Source organism: Vombatus ursinus, unplaced genomic scaffold, assembly GCF_900497805.2.
Source record: "Vombatus ursinus unplaced genomic scaffold, bare-nosed wombat genome assembly UNPS02014818.1, whole genome shotgun sequence".
NCBI lineage: Eukaryota > Metazoa > Chordata > Mammalia > Diprotodontia > Vombatidae > Vombatus > Vombatus ursinus.
The window spans coordinates 3,706,765-3,714,794 of record NW_020954596.1 but is presented as its reverse complement, the minus strand read 5'-3'; the positions used below and the strand labels follow the sequence as shown (position 1 = coordinate 3,714,794).

The window sequence follows — 8,030 nt, the reverse complement described above, 5'->3', positions numbered from 1 at the left end:
ATGTTTCACATGTGCATGTGGAGGGATTTGCCTTGGTAAGGAGAAGGATCACCTCTTCATGTGAGACAGAGGTGAAAAAGGAAATAAATATGGACAGGTGGCATACAAGTGATGTGAAATGAGGAGAGAAAGGGCTCTTAAAATCCTAAATAATAGACATATCCTCACATACATTTTAAAGGAGGCAGAGTAACTAGGCAGTAGATATTATGGAATACATTGACACAGTCAAAAGTAAGCTGTAACTATCACATTTAGGCAATAGTTCACGTTTAAAAAAAAACCTGTAAGATTTTAGTCAACAGTGTTACATAGCAGCCAAAAAAAAAAGCTAATGCAATCTCAGTCTACATTAAGAAAAGCATAGCAACCAGAATTAGCAAGGCAATAATCCTGGTTTATTCCACTCTTATCAGACCCCATCTGGAGGGTTGTGTTCAGTTCTAGGCACTACCTTTTAGGAAACACTAAGAAAGTACAAAACATCCAGAGGATGGAGACCAGGATAATGAGGAGATGCAAGACCTTACCTCTGAAGATCTGGTAAAGGAATTGGGAACATTCAGCCTGCAGAAGAAAACAATTGGGAGATGGGATGATATGTTGTCTTCAAATATTTACTGTCATAGCAAAGAGTATAAGTTGGAGAGAGAGAGAGAATTTATTAAGTGCTTGTTATGTGACAGTCACTGCACTAAGCACTAGGAATACAAGTGCAAGCACACAATACAATCCCCACCCTCAAGGAGCTTACATTCTAATTGAGGAAAACAATACACAAGGAGACCTGGAAAGGGAAGTAACTACTCTGCAGTGGCAAGATATAGAAGCCTGGTTCTAAGCAAGACAAGACGAAAGTTCAACTATCTGAGCCCAGTGTCCCAGAGGCAAAGTCCAATATTGCAAAGGAAAGAGGCAATTGTGGACAATAGCTGGACAGAAGTATATTTCGACTCAAGCTGAGTAAAAAATGGCTAACAATTAGAGCTATCCAAAAGTGGAATGAGCTCTCTGAATTTAAGATAGTGGTGGTGGTGGTGGTGATGATGGCAGCAGTGAGAGTTCACATTGATATACAAATGCATCATTTAAAGAACACTGTACATACATTATTTAATTTAATCAGTGAATTTCCTACCATTGGAGGTCTTCAAGTACAAGCTAACTAGTAACTTGTCAAAGATGACACAAAAGAAGATTCCTTCTTGTTCCTATTGAACTAAATGGCCTCTGAAATCACTTCTAACTTGGAGTGTCTGATTCAGGACATAGAATGTGAAAGCTGAAAGGGATTGAAAAACAGGGAATGTCAAAACCAAGGCCTAATCCAGTGTTCAGAGCTGATATGTACGTTCCCTTTAGATGAAGGGTTTATGAACTTTTTTTAAATATTGTGATAACTTTATTCCAATGTAATTGGTTCACTTTAAAATCCTATGTATTTTATTTTATGCATTTAAAATAATTATTATGAGAAGAAGTCCATAGGCTTCTCTAGACTGCCAGAAGAGTTGATAACACAAAAAAGAGCAAGAACCCTGGCTTTGGACATGTTTCTGGGCTTACCTGTGAGGGATGGGGAAGAAGAGTTAGAGGAGGCAGATACTGTGAGATAACAGGAGCATCTAGGATATTTGATGGAAATGGAGATACTGTCCATGGTGCTGGGTCCCAGGTCCCAGGTCTTCAATGTCCATTTAGGGATGGAAGAAACCATCTAACAAAGATGTAATGGGTTTGGGCACTTTCCCTGTTGCTGTGGTGGGGTGTGTCAATAATGAGATGGAGTGAAGCACTATAACTCCATCATTCTGTGATGAAAGTAAAAACATTTCCTATGTGCAGTCAGTCAAGAACCAGAGGAGCAATCCTTGGACCTAGTATAAAAGTATCTGACCTTGGTGCTGAAATAAAGGCAGTGCAAAAAGTGGGAAATTCTGTCCAAGGTTCTGGGATTGGGGTTAGGGAGGAATTGTCCTTGATGTAGAGATGTGAAAACTATCTGCTTAATGAATATTTATCGATAAACTGAGTGTACTTAGATGAAGTGGGATAGCCATCTATGTGCTAAGATATAACAAATCTTTCACTGCAGTGTTTAGATTTTGGTGTGTTCCAAAGGGTGAAGGGTGTGAGGAGTATATTCATGGTTCTGTATAGTTGAAGTGCTATCTGTAGTGCTGTGTTATGGGTGGCTGTGACAGCTTTGCCTCTGTGTCTGCCACAATTGTGGAGGTGCTGTCCAAGGTATTTTAATGGAAAGAAAGCTCTCTCTCCCTCTCTCCTCTGCCCCCCCAACTCTCTCTCTTTCCTCTCTCTCTCCTCTTTCTCTTCCTCCTCCTCCTCCTCCTCTCTCTCTCTCTCTCTGTCTCTGTCTTTGTCACTATTTCTCTTTCTCTCCTGAACACAAGGGCACCAGGCACCGAGCACACTGAGTACCTTCTTGTCTCTCATTTCCCCCCACTCCTCACCCCAGAGAATAGAGTGTATTGCTGGGTTAAGAAAGTTAAGAATAGACTGTGTGGTACAGTTGAAAGGACCCTGGATCTGGAGTCAGGGGAGAGGGGAAGGGGTTGAAGCCATACTGCTACTTCTGTGAACTTAAACAAGCCACACCTTTTCTGGACCTCAGTTTCTGCATCTATAAGAATAAGAGGATTTAACTGGGTGGCCTAGGTACCACCATATATGCCCATGATCCTTGACTTCTGCTCCAAAGAATTCAGCTCATTCATCTCCAGGTCCCTGAAATACTGAGCCTTACTGCAAAATGAAGTGCAGGAACCTGAGGTGCTGGTCAAAGCCTTTCCATGGCATATCTGAAGAAGTAATACCAGCAATGGATAGAATAGTTCTTGGGGTACCTGCTCATAGAATCAGGTGGACCCTGCAAGCAGACTCACCTTTCCTAAATTCTTTGTTTACATGGTTCTATATAAGGGATGATATCATACTTTTATTTCCTATTCCCATATAGATATTTTAGCTGTATTTTCTTAGGAGGTGGAAGAACAGCAGACATTTTGCTTGCACTACAGAGTGCAGGAAAGGAAGTAGTGTATAATAAGGCTGGAAAGGTAAGTTTGGGCCACTTTATAAAGGGCCTTAAATACCAGAGTAATATGTTTTTTTGAAGAAAAACAAATTTGTGTAACTTATTGTCAGCATATTTTTACAGAAATGTTTTCATTGGAGTAGGTACTTTCTCCACTGATAAATAATACAATGTGTACTCTCCTTTTTTTTTTTTTAGTTGATATGGTAGGGGGAAAAAAGTATCTTTTGGTGATAAACCTCCCTGAAATGAGTAAGACTGGTCCTCAGATAACCAACACTCTGGTGCCAGGTCTATGCTTGAAATCTTTCTAATTTGGTAGGACCTGCCAGAACTCAGGCTTTACTGGTATAACCTTTGAGCATATGTGATGTAGAGAAGAGGTGTCACACATGTGGCCCATCGGCCCACAATACTTGCAAGTGAGGCCTGAATGAGATTAAAATATAATTGGGAAATATTTGACAAATAAAATACAATAAAACAGATAATATTAATATGAGGTTTTCTAAGTTAATATGCATCCCACAGGGATCCTTATGTATGCATTAGTGGCCCCTGTTTTCATTTGAATTTGACTCCACTGATGTAGAGGTATCATAGGAATACTTTGATGAAGAGTATTTTTTGACAAGTTATAAAATAGGTTTTTATATGTACAGAGACAACTTTGGCATTTTTTCTACAGAGAGAAAACTTACATTTTTTCCTGATATATATATATATATATATATATATATGTCCATTATGAAATAAACTTTATCAGGTAAAAATAAATGGTACTCAAGAGAAATGGGTTTGAAACAGCAGAAAAAAATATTTTTTCTTTTGTAATCTTGGTCATGGAAAAGTACATTCTCACCTAATAAATAGCTAGTTTCATAACTCAAATAAGATTAGATCACTGGAGTATAAGATATACTAGGAAAGCAAACAAAGACAACACATTCAATAGGAGAAAAAGGAAAAAGTTAATGCAGTAATGTTAACAATATAACAAATAGATGACTGGAAAATTTTTCTGTAAGTCTATCAGACACTGAAATGTCACTGAAAAAAAATGATCCTCAAGATTTAGTGAAACAGTGATGACTTGAAGAATGCCCCTCTCAGTACCAGCACTAGGACAGTAAAGCTCTTGGAAGCCGGTAACTATTTTGATTTTGTCCATACACCCCAAGTGTTGAACAGTTGAAAGGACCCTGGAACTAGAGACAGGGGAGAGGTGAAGGGATTGAAGCCAACTTCTAGCCCCATGTCCAGTCGCATGCCTTGCTCATAGGCAGTGAACTGGGCTGTCACAGCTAATCAGCTCATTAATTTAGTCAAATAAAAATAAGAAGTTAGGTGAATTTAAGGAACTTTATTAGAAATTGCTGGTATAATGCAGACACTAAGTATCTTCATATTTCTGCAGAAAATTACTTTAGCGGTGAAAATGGTGCTGGAATGAGAAGGATATTTTCATGAGATTTCTGGTGGTTGCAACTCTTCTGAACAGCTGCCACCACCCGAGTATCTTCATGGGATCTGTGTCTTCCAGGGCATGACTGTCTGCTGTCTCAGTCCACCAAAGCACATGAACTCTATTAAGTGTTTCATATTCTGTGTGGAAAACTCCAATCAATTTTAAATAGCCTACTTGGATATATGTATTCACTGCTCTTTGAAAGTGTTCATCCCACAGAATTGGCTCACCAGGCTTCATCTGAAATTTAACAAGTTCATAGACTCATTCTTTAAGAGGTTTTACTATTTTGCACCATGGTACTAGATAAGTTATTTCATTCTTCTGTTGGACCATAAGTGGTAGGTTTTGGGAAATATATTTTCCTTGCCACTCTTTATCCTTGGCTAAGGCTTCATATTTCCAAATATGAAAGATTTTATTCATCATACCTCTAAACTCTTGTCTCCAATAACCAACTAATTCAGAGTGAGCTCTATGAAGGTGAATATGTTTATTAGTGTTTTGGAGAAATTCACTCATCTTTGCTGGTTGTATAAGCATGAAATTCATAGAACTTCCCATCATATTGTCTGGGAACTGTAGCAAAAGATGCACATACCTCTACCCAGGGTGGGCACCTCCCTGCGGAGGCAAGTAGAGTCCCCCAGTGCCTTCAGAGGTGGAACATGGCCATGAGGGTTCCAGGAAAGGTGTGCCAGAAGACCAGATGCACATCCTCTATTTTCTGGCCAGAACTGGAACTCCCTATGTTTTATTAATTATAGAATCACTAGGAAACAACTGGAGGTTATTGAATGGGGGGAGGTGACATGGTTAGACCTAAACTTTAGGAAAAATCACTGTGGCAAGTACATGGATAATGGTTTAAGGCAGGTGAGATCTGAAGCAAGGAGACTGACTCAACAACTTCAGCCTCCCCAATAGTAGGGATTAAAGGCACATGCCTTCACATCCAGTTGTTTTCCCTTTTTCTTTATAAGCACTTAGCACAGTGCCTGGCACATAGTAAGAACTTAATAAATGTTCTCTGATTGATTGAGAAGACAGAAACAAAAAGATTTGGCAAGTGTTTGAATATGAGAGGTGGATAATGGCAAGGAATCAAAGATGACACTTAGGTTGGGAACCTGGACAACTAAAAGATGGTAATTCCCTTGATAGAAATGGTGAAGTTCCACAGAGGGATGGGTTTGGGGAAAAGATTATGCAATGAGATCTGCAATGCAGCTAGCAAGCCATTCAAGCCTGATCATCCTTCCTTACCTGACTTTATCCCACCCAAAATGAAAAGGAGAGACCAGGAGAGGCAGAGTCAAGATGTTGGAGTGAAAGCAGTGACTTGCTTGAGTTCTCCCCCAAACCCCTACAAATACCTATAAAAAAATGGCTCTAAACAAATTCTAAAGCAGCATAACCCACAAAAAGATAGAATGAAACAAATTTCCAACCCAAGACAACCTGGATGGCTGATCAGAAAAGTATATCGTGCCGGGAGGGAGAGGAGCGCAGCTCAATGTGGGCGTACAGGCTGCAGCGAACCTGAAACAGGCCTCAGAGGACTGAATCACGGGCAGCTGTGGCAGTTTCCAGACTACTCAACCCATGAATGCCAAAGACAACTTAGAAGGACAGTGAGAGAAGTCTGTGACTGCAGTGAGAGAAGGAGCTAGGTCTCAGCCACAAGTGTCAAGCCCAGCCTCTGGGGCAGTGGCTCCCTCCTGAGCTTCTGGTCCACAGACTGAGGGGGAATCAAGTGGCTGATCAGAGAGGGATTGCAGGGATCTCTTTGCCAGTGCTGAGGCAGGAATCTCTTGCTGTGCCCATGCTTGGATCTGGTTCACAATTCTGAGGGGGCATCCTGGAATGAGGAGAGTGCTGGCGTGGTGGAGCTTGTTGTGGTGGTGGAGAGGTAACACCTCGCCCCTTATCATAGCACCTTGGAAGAACTGAAAATTTACAGATCCCTAGAAGTATCTCTGAAAACACCTGTCCAAACCCCCAAAGCTTGGGACAGTACATTCTTCACACGGGAAGCAGACTCTTACCTTAACAAAGAGTTTATAACTCAAGTAATTGGTTGGGATCATGAGCAAGCAGCGCAAAAAGAGTCAGACTATATTATCTTACTTTGATGACAAAGAAGATCAAAACATACAACCAGAAGAAGACAACAAAGTCAAAACTCCTACATCCAAAGCCTCCAAGAAAAATATGAATCAGTACCAGGCCTTGGAAGAGCTCAAAAGGGATTTGGAGAAGCAAGTAAGAGAAGTAGAGGAAAAACTGGGAAGAGAAATGAGAGTGATGCAAGAAAATCATGAAAAACAAGTCAATAGCAATTCCAGAGTTCCCAGGTCAAGGAGAAGATATTGCAAACAGCCAGAAAGAAACAATTCAAATATTGTGGAAACACAATCAGGATAACACAAGATTTAGCAGCTTCTACATTAAAGGACAGCAAGGCATGGAATATAATATTCTGGAGGGCAAAGGAAATAGGATTACAACCAAGAATCACCTACCCAGCAAAACTGAGTATAATCCTGCAGGGGAAAAAATGGTCATTCAGTGAAATAGAGGACTTTCAAGCATTCTTGATGAAAAGACCAGAGCTGAATAGAAAATTTTACTTTCAAATACAAGACTCAAGTGGAACATGAAGAGGTAAAAAGGAAAGAGAAATCATAAGAGACTTATTAAGGTTGAACTGTTTACATTCCCGCATGGAAAGATGATATTTGTAACTCATGAGACCTTTGTCAGTATTAGGGTAGTTGGAGGGAAAGAAGTATATGTATGTAGATAGATAGATAGATAGATAGATAGATAGATAGATAGATAGATAGATAGATAGATAGATTGATAGAGGGCACAGGGTGAGTTGAAGATGAAGGGGTCATATCTGGAGAATAAAATTAAGGGGTGAGAGAGGATTATACTAGGAAAAAGAGAAAGGGAGAGGTAGAACAGGGTAAATCATCTCACAAAAAACAGAAAAGTAAAAGCTCTTACAGTGGAGGGGAAACAGGGAAAGGTGAGAGAGAATGAATGAATCTTATTCTCATAGGATTTGACTTAAGGAGGGAATAACATACACACTCAATTAGGTATGGAAATCTGTCTTATCCTACAGGAAAATAGGGAGGAAAGGGGACAAGAGAGTAGGGGGATGATAGAGAGGAGGGAAGATTGGGAAAGGGGGTAATCAGAAACAAATACTTCTGAGGAGGGACAGGGTCAAAAGAAAGAATAGAATAAATGGAGGAGGACAGGATAGGATTAAGGGAAATAGAGTTAGTTTTTCACAGCATGTCTACTATGGAAGTGTTTTGCATAACTGCACATGTATAACCTATATTGAGTTGATTGCTTTTTCAATGAGGGTGGGTGGGGAGGGAGGAAGGAAGAAAATTTGGAACCCAAAGTTTTAAAAACACATGTTTAAAAAAAGTTTTCACACGCAACTGGGAAATAAGAAATACAGGAAATGGGGTACAGAAATCT

At 40.0% G+C, this 8,030-nt stretch overlaps 1 pseudogene; it reads right to left on the bottom strand.

Annotated features, from left to right (window-relative positions):
* Window positions 1-4,476: 4,476 nt before the first annotated feature.
* Window positions 4,477-5,193, bottom strand: LOC114023445 (annotated as a pseudogene).
* Window positions 5,194-8,030: the final 2,837 nt, after the last annotated feature.